This window comes from Otolemur garnettii, unplaced genomic scaffold, assembly GCF_000181295.1.
Source record: "Otolemur garnettii isolate 467f Iridium unplaced genomic scaffold, OtoGar3 scaffold00154, whole genome shotgun sequence".
Classification (NCBI taxonomy): domain Eukaryota; kingdom Metazoa; phylum Chordata; class Mammalia; order Primates; family Galagidae; genus Otolemur; species Otolemur garnettii.
Window position 1 is genome coordinate 157,937 of NW_003852549.1, and position 13,773 is coordinate 171,709.

Below are 13,773 nucleotides of genomic sequence, written 5' to 3' on the forward strand. Positions count from 1 at the left end.
AAAGTGAAGGGGGCTTCATTCAAGCTTTGCACATGATGGGAGCACTGTGGGAAGTGCTGGCAGTGGAGAGAGCACTGCTCACAGGATACTCAATGCAGGGACTATCTGCACCACTGCTTGGGCAATATGCTGGAGCTCCAGAACAGCTGAGCCAGCGGTTCTCAACCTGTGGGTCACGATCCCTTTGGACTGTATTATAAGATAGTGGCATTAGGAAGGTTGAGAACCATTGACTGGAGTTGTCCCACCACTGTCTGGGCTGGATGGCAGCACTGCTTTTCCTTACGAAGAAGACACAAACTTGGATTATCACTTGCATTTATCTTTGACTACTTCTATTTAATCCTCTCGTCAAGATCAAAGGGATCTGCAGGAATCGTGTGACTAATGATGTAAAATACATCACAAAATTGGTGGCAAATCTTTCAAAAGACTACATGATTACCCTCAAATATGTTCCTGGGATGGATATTTTGCCGAGTCATTGTTGGATAAGGAGATGGTAGTACAATTATTAGACAGTTTGATGATCTTCTGGACAAGTTTTCAAATATTTCTGAAGGCTTGAGTAATTATCCTATCATAGACAAGCTTGTAAACATAGTGGATGACCTTGTAGAGGATGAGAAAGAAAACTCATCTCAGAATATAAAAAAAATCATCTACAAGTCCAGAACCTAGGCTCTTTCCTCCTGAAGAATTCTTTAGAATTTTTAATAGACCCACTGATGCCTTCAAGGACTTTATGGTGGCATATGAAACCAGTGATTGTGTGATTTCTTAAATATTAAGTCCTGCAAAAGATTTCAGATTCAGTGTCACAAAACCATTTATGATATCTCCATTTCCACCAGTTCCCTTAGGAATGACAGCAGTAGCAGTAATAGGAAGGCCCTCAGTTCCACTGGAGACTTGAGCCTACAATGGGTGGCTGCAGGGTTGCCAGCATTCTTTTCTATTCTAATTGGCTTTGCTTTTAGAGCTTTATACTGGAAGAAGAAACACCCAAATCTTTCAAGGGCAGTCAAAAATATACAAATTACTGTAAAGGACAGAGATAAGTATATGACAAGAAAGAGAGTTTGAAGAAGTGTAACTGTGGCTTGTTACAGTACACTGTTACTTTTGTACATTGGATGGTAACAGTTCATGTTTGCTTCATAAATGAAGCAGCTTTAAACAAATTTATATTCTGTCTGAAGTGGCTAACCACATTTTCATGAGTCCTTGCTACTCATGACTTTATATGCATAATTCAGAAATTGGAACAGAGTGATTTATTGTGAAACTGACATTGAACTAATCATTTATAAAGAAGAACTTACAAGGAACAAGACTATTTTAAGGACCTGGGGGACTTGTGGTCTCAAATAGAACTCACAACTGTCTCAGAGAGCAGCATCATATGCATGGCTCCCGAAATGTCTAAATACTGAAAAACTATCTAACTTTTATTCTTCAGATACAACCAGTGGCCTGTAGTTATTTCAGTCCTGGTTAGTGGGGGAGAAGAGGGGTAATAATTTTTCTCAAAGAGATCTAGAAAATATTTTTAAAACTCAGAAGCAGCAGCCATTCTATGGCATTGAAAGCAGCAGGACAAGTGATTGGAGTTGGCAACATGAACATTGTAGTTGCTGATTAACGATAAAGTCTAATCTTGATCTCTTCCTGATGTAAATCATGCTCACCTATATCTCGCCAGACAAATGGACATGACTACCTGGTTCTATCCATGTGGGGGAGCCAGTACTGAATTATACCTTGGCACAGGGGAGACTCTCCAAAAGAGTCATGGTGGGAAGATGCTATGAACACTGACCAGAAGAACAATGTGCTGAGGAAAATATTTGGCACCCCTAGAAAGGTCTCCCTGTTCCCTCAACCCCTTATAGAATGTATAAATCAAGTTTGCAAAACATGTTATGACATGTTTATATTCTAAAACTATTACAGAGGACTTAGGAGAAAATGCTTAATGTAAGATGGTCCCATTTTTAATTTCCACCATGGGAGAGAACAAAAATAAATTATAATATTTAGTATCTAAGGTTAGAAAACCACACACACAGCTTAGGGCCTGTAGCTCAGCAGCTAGCATGCCAGCTTCATACATCAGAGCTGGCAGGTTTGAACCCAGCCTGGGCCTGCCAAACAACAGTGACAACTACAGCCAAATAACAGCCGGGTGTTGTGGCAGGTGCCTGTAGTCCCAGCTACTTGGGAGGCTGAGGCAAGAGAATCACTTAAGCCCAAGAGTTTGAAAGCCACAGCATTCAACTGAGAGTGACATAGTAAGACTCTGACTGGGGTAGAGGGGAGAAAACCACATCCACATGCTAATATGGGTGTTGAAAAAAACTAGGCTACTTGGCTTTTTTACAGGAACACAAGGAATCAGGAAACTTTAGCTATTTATAGTATAATCAACATTATCTATTTAAAGAATGCACTTATTTATTATTTATTTATTTTTGAGACAGAGTCTCGCTGTCACCCTGGGTAAAGTGCCATGGCATCACAGCCCACAGCAACCTCAAACTCTTGGGCTTAAGCAATCCTCTTGCCTCAGCCTCCCAAGTAGCTGGGACTACAGGCACCTTCCACAACACCTGGTTTTTTTTTTTTTTTTGTTATAGTTGTCATTGTTGTTTGGCAGGCCCAGGCTGGATTCAAAACCTCCAGCTCTGGTGTATTAGCCGCTTGAGCTACAGGCGCTGAGCCTAAAGGATGCATTTATTTAAAATCAGACGCTCTATATTATTAAGGTTTGTGAAATAAAAATAAAAAGAAAGCTTTATGTAGTTATGAAATGTCAGTCTGCTGTTTAAAATGTGTGACAGCATTTGTCATATTGAGAGTAAATTTGGCAAGAATTCCTAAGATGGACATAGTACTTTTAAACTAGATCTTATAAGATATTATATGAATATCTCGTGTCATTTCTTTTACAGTGAAGGGAATACCTGACTAAAGTCAAAGAATGACTTTTTATGGTTTAATTTGAAGGTTCTTTTAACATATAACATGCCAGTGATATACACCTAAAGGAATTCAAAGCTTTCCGTTCTAACTTAATCTTTGCGATGATACCGTTGCCACGTGCTACAACCACAGATGAGCATTTTCAATGCAGTGATACAAAAGTGCAGGAAAAACTAGCTGCTAGCTTTTCTTTAATTTCAAAAGTCCAAGAATTTCTATAGTAACTGAATTTGAACTTATGTGGGAAGATAATCCAAACCAACTCCCATAAGTAGGCTTTGTTCTTTTTTTGTACCAAAGAGTCCAAATAATGTTCCTTAAACACTAGCCATTTCTCTAAGATACTACCCAGGTGCTATCAAAAGCTGCATTAATTTGTTCAGGCCCTCTGATATCCCATGGTACTATTGATGAGTAATAAAACCAGAGATCCATTTAACTGATGAAAGGTTCTGTCTCAGCGTATGGCATTGACTGCTTTGAAGAAAACAGATGTAGATTTGAGTGATGTATGTGAGTCACGTGTAGATTAAGAAGACAAATAACATCTCAATCTGATGGTTTGATTTATTTAATCAACGGTTTCAAATTACTTGGGCCTATGAAATGCTATTTAATGTGCTTGAGAGTACAATAAATGTACTTTTTCTCAAACAAAAAAAAAAGAATTAAAGTGAAGGGAAGGAAAACAATAGGCAAAGGGAAATCAGAAAAAAACAGGGGTTGCAACATTATTTGCAGATGCAATTGGATGTGAATCAACAAAAATAAGGAAAGACAGGGATGGATACTACATACTGGTCAAGGGAAGCACACAACATGAAGGTATTTCAATAATTAACCTTTATGCATCCTACCTGAACACTCATCATTTTACAAAACAAACCCTAACTGATCTGAACAATGATATTTTCGTGCACTATAGTACTTTGAGATTTTAACACCCCTTCAGAAATACTGGACAATCTTCCAAGCACAAACCAAACAAAGAAATAATGGTCTTAATCTTGACCCTAGAACAAATGGATTCAACAGAAATATACAGAACATTTTATCATAACAAAAAGGAATACACATTCCTCTCATCGGTGCATGGATTATCCTCCAAAATTGATCATACAAGTCTAACATCAAAAAATTCAAAAAAATAGAAATTATTCCTTGTAATCTCTCAGATTATCATAGAATAAAAGTTGAATTCAACAGAAACAGATATCTTCATACCAAATAAATAAAGTCATGGAAACAAAATAATCTTACGCTGAACAACAGCTAGGTCAAAGATGAGATTAAAAGGAAAATCCTTAGATTTCTTAAAGAAAACAATAATGAAGGGGCAGAACAAGATGGCAGACTAGAAACATCTCCTTACTAGCCACTCACAGGGAGGCAGGGGAAAGCAAACTCCAACCACCACCTCTGGCTGAGACATGTTGGGGGCGCAGTGAAGCAGTGGTGGACTACAGGAGAGATAGCAAGGAGATCTGGAGCTCGAAGAGCAGGCAAGTGCTTGGGAAGGGGTGAGAACCAGCTGGCCAGCCTGCCTGGAGGACTGTAGACAGGAAAAGACTAGCCTGCAATTTTTTGATGTTGAGCTAAACCTGATCACTAGAGCAACTTTGAAGGGCTTAAACAAGTGGGTGGACCTGAACAATGTCCAGCAGCCAGGGCTGAGTGAATACCAGATGGAGTGGATTTCCCATTAGCTTTGCTGCTAGCTGGGTGCTGTCACTGTGGGATAAATGGTCCACAATTTCCTAGTGCATGGTCAGTTCTGGCATACCTGGTAAGCTTCAGCATTCACCCTTGAGGTTAGCTGAGCAACCCTGAGAATTGTATCAGGGGCACTGTGTGGCATCCCTCCTAAGTAATCTGATGAGAGCTTCAGGACCCCAATCCTACAGGGACTAAATGCTAACAAAGGAACTGGTTCCTAGTTGAGAGTAACTAAGTCATGAAGACAGTATCCAATCTCCTCTGTCACTAAAAGAGTGGCATCTACCCTAATTGTTCACAGCAACAGTGTACGTTCTCTGTCTCCTAATACTACAGGGTCACCTTATATCAAGGGTATATATATATAATAGTTATATAAATATATGTGTATAGTTTGTGTATACAGTTATATAAATATATGTGCATAGTTATATACATAGTTATATATACATAGTTATATACATAGTTATATATATACATAGTTATATACATAGCTATATACATAGTTATATACATAGTTATATATACATAGTTATATACTATATATATACATAGTTATACATATATATATATTTCTTTGGGTTTTATTGTTCTTTGGTTGTATTTTTATTTGTTCATTTTTACTTTCTTCAATAGCAAGGGGATCTCCATTTTTGTTATAGCTTTTAAGCCCCTTTTATTCCCTCTTTCTTTTTTATTTCTCTTTTTTTCTCTATTTTCATAGATATTTTTCTCCTTTCCTGATCTTTCCCACATAAATTTCTCATAATATAGCAAAGATATCCCTTTTTATATGATTTAATTGTTCTTTATTTTCTTCTTTTCTACTTTTTTCTTTTCTCTGAGTGCTTATGGGGATAACAGCATTGCTCTGGCTGAGGGGGGGTCACAGCATGGGTCTGGCTAAAGAAAGTAAAGAGATCATGGTTTAGGATGTCCTTCTAGTTTGGGCCTTTGGAAAGACATTATTGGCAGGTCCTCAATGCAACATATTGTAGAATTTTTACTTTGCATTCATTCTTTGCTTTTTTTTTTTTCTTTTTCTATATTTGGTGGAGGCAGGATCTTCCTTTTGGGAAGGCAATTAAGGCACTTCTAACTTTGAGGAACCAGCCAAACTGGTCCCATAAAGTCATAGATTTATGGGTGAGGGAATAGCACCCTAATGAACAACACCATTTCTCCTATTGCTCTCTTTCTCTTCTTTCAACATACTTCTTTTTTGTTATATTTCTCTTATTTTTCTCTTCTCACTTTTAACCATTCTTGTCCTCACCCTTTTGGCCTTATACTAAAAGGCCACTTCAATACTTAAGCTATGAGACAACTTAATTAAGAGAAAAGGAGGTAATAGAAGAAAAAACTAAGGGAACAAAGCGAACACAAAGAAAATACACATGATAAGGAACCAAAAGGAAAATTCCAGCAACATGAAATGCCAAAACAGACCACCTCCCCAGGGGACCATGAGACAGTTACTACAGAGGACTCCACCTATAAAGAAGTGATGGAAATGAGAGAAAGGGAACTCAAAATGTAGATAGTAAAGGCAATAAAGGGAATTGACAAGAAGTGGGAAAATAGAACTAATAAATAGATGAAAGATTTGAAGAATACAGAAAGGATATGACAAAGCTTAAGGAAATGAAAGAGTATATCAGGTAACTTAAAGATGCAGCAGAAAGCATCAATAACAGATTAGACCATGGAGAAAAAGAATCTTAGAGTTGAAGGACAAAGCTCATGAGAATGGCCAACTGCAGCCAGCTTCTGACAGAGGCTCCCATCCAGAAGGAGAGTTAAAGGACAGAAGTTTAGCAAGTAAGCTGATGGTTTGGAGCTAAGCCAAGAGAGAAGGTTGAAGAATGCACATCAACCCTGCTGAGGCAAGCTGCAACCCCAAGGAAACAAACAATAGGTACAAAATTCCTTACCAAGCATACAGGAGTCCCCTCCCCCATGAGAATGGCTCACAGTATACTCTATACAAACAAGCAAGCAAAGTTCAAATCCCCTCCTATTTTATCCCATGGGAGAGACCCTCTAAAAACCAGAACTCCTTGCCCAGAGAGGATCTACTACTGTGCCATGGCACTTTCCCGCCAGGCATAAAACTAGATATTCTCTACCTGCAAATCTGAACTCCCAGCACACCCCTTCACTCTCACCCCATGGTCTGGAGGCCTGTCTCCCATGGAGTTCAGATTCTTGGGCATTTTCTCAAGATGTGTGGACAAGGAGTGGGCTATTGCAGGTCTGTGCTGCTTCTGTGGCACAGGTGTAAAAAGAACACAGTGGACAGAGATGAGAGGGAGAAGCAGTGTCCCACAGCACAAAGCAGCAGCAGCAGCAGCAGGAACAATAGGGCTCACACACCTGGGGATATTTTGGAGAGATACTCCCCATCCCTCTTGGCAACCAGAGAAAGCCAGGCCTCTATTCTGGTGGCAGCCACTGGTGGAACAGCTTTGGGATTGAAATGCAGGCACTGTGAGTAAAGGGTACACCTGAGGCAGTACTTGCCTAGGCGGGGTGCAGCAAGGACTGAGACTAGAATATGTGCAGGCAGAGATGGCATACTCTCATGGCAGGGCTGAGTCAGAAGTACTATTTTAGTGAGCCAAAGAAGCACCCAGCCCACAGGGGAACATAGCTGAGACAAGAGAAGGTGGGGCAATGGCACCAAGCCCAGGCAGAAACAGAAACTGAGAGCTGTCTGCAAGTACCAACCCAGGGAGAGGCAGGAACTGAGAGCTGAATGTGAGCTTTAACCATGCCCACCCAAACACAGACTGCAGCTGAGACAGAGATGCCAGCTCTGTGTGAACTGGCGCAACAGCAGAGCACAGGGCAAGGCTGAGCCACAGTTTATGTGAACTCAAACAGACCCTGGCACACTGGGGATGATAGCTGGAACAGAAATGCAAATTCTGTCAGCATATAAGTGGCAGCAACATTAATCTAGGGCAGGGTTGGAACTGAGTGAACTGCCCCAGCTTCCATTAATCATCTGAGGTTGTCTGGCTCCAGCTCCCCTTGCTGTCTGGTGGCCAAGTGTGGTGTGCTAGTTGAGGAGACATAGATCTATCTATGACTGAGGCAGGCACAAACCTGTGGACCACCTGCTCATTGGAGGGAACTAGGTCACAGCCCTGTGGGGTTACCAGTGACTAGGTGTGACAGAGGTGTAATGTAGAGAAGAAGGCATCAACCTTCCCATACTAACTCATTTGCCAGGTGGGTCCTTCTGACTCCACGGAGCACCACAGTGAGTCATACTCGAACTGCCAGCAGACTCCTGCTATATAGTTGCTGGAGACCTTTTGAACTCTCCTACTTGAGAATAGGTGCTGACTGGGACAATTGATTTTGAACTCTTGACCTGGGCCAATCACCCAAGGACCATCCAAAGTGGTACCCTGGGTGTGTGGTTGTGGGAAGGTTTGATTTTCCTTTTCCAGTTGTTGCCTGTGGGGGGTGGGTAACTTAGTTGCTGGTATTCATCCACAGCTGAGACTTCAACCCAGAGTTACTAATTCACTAGGAATGGACAGAGACCAACTGAAACAAGACAGACCCACTTAGCCCACCACACCAAGCAGGTCCCCAGTGTCTCAGTCCATAGCACTGTGTCGGTCCTTTGCAAAGCTCTAGGGGAAAAGGCACAGACACCAGTACCTTTGGGCAAAGGGCTGGTAAATCCCTACTCCAGGAAACCCCAACCCAACTTCACCTTATCTACTCATCTAGCCAAACAGTATAAAATAATCATGGGGCAGAATCAGCAGAAAAACTCCAGCAACATGAATAATCAGAGTATGTCAACTCCCCCAAGCAATGACATGGCAGATAAACCAGAAGATCCCATCCATAAACAAATGGCTGAGATGTCAGAAATTGAATTCAGAATTTGGATTGCAAATAAGATTAATAGAATGGAGGTGAAGTTAGAATTAGAAATTCAAGGAGTATTTCAAAAGTTGTCTCAAGAATTCAATGAATTCAAAGACAAAATCACCAAAGATTTTAACACAGTTATACAAGAATTTGCAGCCCTCAAAGATCTGAGAAATACAGTAGAATCCCTCAGTTACAGAATGTAGCAGGAAGAAGAAATGATTTCTCACAATGGAGACAAAGCTTGTGCACACTCCCAAATGCTCAAAGAGGAATAGAAGTGGAGAGCAATGTGAAACTTTCTAAATGTAGAATATAAATGTCTTAACACAATAACTAAGAAAATGCCATGAAGGCTATGTCAACCAGTTTGATGAAAATATTTCAAATTGTATATAAAACCAGCACACTGTACTGCATGACTGAAAAAAATGTACATAGCTATGATTTAATAAAAAAATAAAAAGAAAAGAAAAGAAGAAATTTTTTTTTAAAAAGGATCATTCTCTCAGAGAGCTCTGGGATAATTCAAAGAAAACTAATACTTGCCTTATAGGAATTCCTGAAGGTGACGAGGTGGCTTCAAAAGACACAGATGTTTTACTCCATGAAATTATGTAGGAGAACTTTCCAAACATGCCAAGAGATTCTGAAATGCAGATAGTTTCAGAAGCCCAGCATGACTCAACCCAAAAAAGGCATCTCCAAGACACACTATAATTAACTTTGCCAAGTTAAAATGAAGGAGAAAATTCTACAAGCAGCCAGATGTAAGAAAACCATAACCTACAAGGGGAAGAGTATTAGACTGACTGAAGATCTCTCTGCTGAAAACTTTCAAGCCAGAAGAGGGTGGTCATTGACTATTAATCTCCTAAAAAAAATAATTTTCAACCCAGGATCCTGTATCCAGCTAAAATGAGTTTTATTTATGATGGAGAAATTACTTTAATGACATTCACATGTTGAAGAAATTTGCCATAACTAAACCAGCTCTCCAGGATAGTCTCAGACCTATCCTCTATAATGACCAGCTTGATCCTCTACCACCAAAGTAAACTCACTCAGAAACTTTTGATTAAATCCCAACTTCCACAGTGGTGAAAGGATTTAAAATGTTCACTGGCCTTTTGAAAAACCCAACATCCAAAATTCTATCAGCATTATCAATATTCTCAATTAATGCGAATGGCTTAAATTGTCCTCTAAAAAGGCACATGTTGGCTAACTGGAAACAAAAACTCAGGCTAGATGTCTACTGCTTTCAAGAATCTCATTTTACATTAAAAGAAACATACAGCCTCACGGTGAAAGGATAGTCATCTATATTTCATGCAAATGGAAATCAGAAAAAAGCAGGTGTTACAATTTTATTCATAAACATAAGGATGGTCACTTCATATTTGTTAAGGGAAACACTTAACAGGATGAGATTTCAATTATTAACATTGATGCACCCAACTAGAATATGCCTCAATTTATAAGAGAGACTCTAACACACATGAGCAACTTGATTTCCTCCAGCTCTATATTAGTTAGAGATTTTAACACTCCTTTGGCAGTATTGGACAGGTCCTCCATAAGAAAGTAAGCAAAGAAATTTTGGACCCAAACTTAACCATTCAACATTTGGATTTAACAGAAATCTTCAGAACATTTCATCCTAAAAAAACTGAATACACATTCTTGTCATCAGCCCATGGAACATCCTCCAAAATTGATTACATCTTAGGTCACAAGGCTAAGCTCAGCAAACTTAAAAGAATAGAAATCATTCCTTGTATTTTCTTGGACCATCATGGAATAAAAGTTGAACTCAGTAACAACAGGAATCTGCATACTCATACAAAAACAGGGAAACCAAATAACCTCATGCTGAATGATAGCTGGGTCATAGATGAGATTAAGAAAAAATTACTAAATTTTTGGAACAAAATGATAATGAAGACATGAACTATCAGAACCCTGGGATACCACAAAGGCAGTCCTAAGAGGGAAATTTATCGCGCTGTAAACCTTCCTCAAAAGAACCAAAAGAGAGGAAGTCAACAAATTAATGCAACACCTCAAGCAACAGAAAAAGGAAGAACATTCCAACCCTAAACCTAGCAGAAGAAAAGAAATAACTAAAATTAGAGCAGAACTAAATGAAATTGAAAACAGAAGAATTATACAACAGATCAACCAATCAAAAAGTTTTTTTGAAAAGGTCAATAAAATAGATAAACCTTTGGGTAGCCTAACCAGAGGGAAAGGAGTAAAATCCCTAATTTCATCAATCAGAAATGATAAAGGCCAAATAACAACAGACTCCTCAGAAATTCAACAAATCCTTAATGAATATTACATAAAACTCTATTCTCAGAAGTATGAAAATCTGAAGGAAATAGATCAATACTTGGAAACATGCCACCCTCCTAGACTTAGCCAGAAAAAAGTGGAAATGTTGAACAAGCCTATATCAAGTTCGGAAATAGCATCAAATATATGAAATCTACCCAAAAAGAAAAGTCTGGAACCAGAAGGCTTTACATCAGAATTCTACCAAACCTTTAAAGAGGAACTAGTACCTATATTATATAACCTTTTCCAAAACATAGAAAAAGACGGAATACTTCCCAACACATCTATGAAGCAAATGTCACCATGATCCCCAAACCAGGAAAAGACCCAACAAGAAAAGAAAATTATAGACCAATATCTCTAATGAATATTGATGCAAAAATATTCAACAAGATCCTACCAAACAGAATCCAACAACCCATCAAACAACTTATACATCATGACCAGGTGGCTTTCATCCCAGGGTCCCAAGGATAGTTCAATATGCTTAAATACATAAATATAATACATCACATAAACAAATTTAGGAAAAAAAGACCATATGATTCTTTCAATTGATGCAGAAAAAGCTTTGAACAATATCCAGCATCCTTTCTTGATCAGAATGCTTAAGAAAATAGGTATCGAAAGAACATTTCTTAAACTGATAGAGGCCATCTACAGCAAACCCACAGCCAATATCATATTAAATGGAGTAAAACTGAAATTATTTCCACTCAGATCAGGAACCAGGTAAGGTTGTCCATTGTCTCCACTGCTTTTTACATTGTAATAGAAGTCTTAGCCACCGCAATCAGGCAAGAGAAGGCAATCAAGGAGATACAAATAGGACCAGAGGAGATCAAACTGTCACTCTTTGTAGCTGATATGATTGTATATCTGGAAAACATCAGGGATTCTACTGCAAAGCTTTTAGAAGTGATCAAGGAATACAGCATGTCTAAGATTACAAAATCAACATTCATGAATCTGTAGCCTTTATATATATCAACAATAGTCAAGCTGAAAAAAAAGTTAAGGACTCTATTCCATTCACAGTAGTGCCAAAGAAGATGAAATATTTGGGAGTTTACCTAACAAAGGACGTGAAAGATCTCTATAAAGAGAACTATGAAACTCTAAGAGAAAAAATAGCTCAAGATGTTAACAAATGGAGAAATATACCATGCTCATGGCTGGGAAGAATCAACATTGTTAAAATGTCTATAGAACCTAAAGCAATCTAAAGACTTAATGTGATCCCTATTAAAGCACCTCTGTCATACTTTAAAGACCTGGAAAAATTAGTGCTTCATTTTATATGGAAACGAAAAAAACCCTGAATAGCCAAGACATTACTCAGAAATAAAAACAAATTGGGAGGAATCATGCTTCCAGACTTCAGACTACACTATAAATCAATAGTGATCAAAACAGCATGGTACTGGCACAAAAATAGAGAAGTAGATGTATGGGACAGAATTGAAGACCAAGAGGTAAACCCAGACGCTTATCATCATTTGGTCTTTGATAAGCCTATTAAAAGTAAAAATTGGGGGAAAGATTCCCTATTCAACAAATGCTACTGGGTGAACTGGCTGGCAACCTGTAGAAGACTGAAACTGGACCCACATCTTTCTCCTCTAACAAAAATTGACTCTCACTGATTAAAGGACTTAAACTTAAGAAATGACACTGTCTAAGAGACAGTGCAGGGAAACACTTGAAAAAATTGGCCTGAGAGAATACTTTATGAGGAGGATACCCCAGGCAATTGAAGCAACATCAAAAATTCATTCCTGGGATCTGATCAAATTAAAAAGCTTCTGCACTGCCAAGAACCCACTAAGTAAAGCAAATAGACAGCCTTCAGAATGGGAGAGGATTTTGAAAGTTATATTTCCAACAAAGGTCTAATAACCAGAATCCACAGTGAACTCAAACTTATTACTAAGAAAAAAACAAGTGATCTGATTTCATTGTGAACAAGAGACATGAACAGAAGCTTCTCTGAAGAAGATAGGCACATGGTCTACAGACACATGAAAAAATGCTCATCCTCTTTAATCATCAGAGAAATGCAAATCAAAACTACTCTGAGATACCATCTAACTCCAGTAAGAGTAGCCGCATCACAAAATCCAAAAACTACAGATGTTGGCATGGATGTGGGGAAAAGGGAACACTTCTGCACTGCTGGTGGGAATACAAGCTAATATGTTCCTTTTGGAAGGAAGTTTGGAGAACACTCAGGGATCTAAATGTAGACCTGCCATTTGCTCCTGAAATTCCTCTCTAGGTGTACATCCAAAGGACCAAAAATCATTTGGCAATAAAGATATGTGCACCAGATTGTTCACTGCAGCTCAATTCATAATTGCCAAGACATGGAAGAAGCTCAAGTATCCATCGACCCATGAATGGATTAATAAATTTGGTTATATGTATACCATAGAATACTATGCAAAATTAAAAAATGGAGACTTTACCTTTTTTGTATTTACATGGAGGACCTGAAAAATATTCTTCTTAGTAAAGTATCTCAGGAATGTACTCAGTACTACTATGAAACTAATTTATAATCACTCATACTTGGATATGAAAATTGAAACACAACTATAGCCTAGGATTAAGAAGTGAAGGGGAGGGAGAGGGAAGAGAGGGGGATGGGTCGATAGAGGGAAGGTTAGTAGGGGGACCACATCTATGGAGCATATTGCAAGTACAAGTTGGATCTATCAATATCACTAATGAATATTGATGCGAAAATATTCAACAAGATCCTAACCAACAGAATCCAGCAACACATCAAACAAATTATACACCACGACCAAGTGGGTTTTATCCCAGGAT

General features: G+C 38.7%; 1 pseudogene; it reads left to right on the forward strand.

The window, feature by feature from the left end:
• The first annotated feature begins 263 nt into the window (after positions 1–263).
• Positions 264–1,096, forward strand: LOC100961686 (annotated as a pseudogene).
• Positions 1,097–13,773: the final 12,677 nt, after the last annotated feature.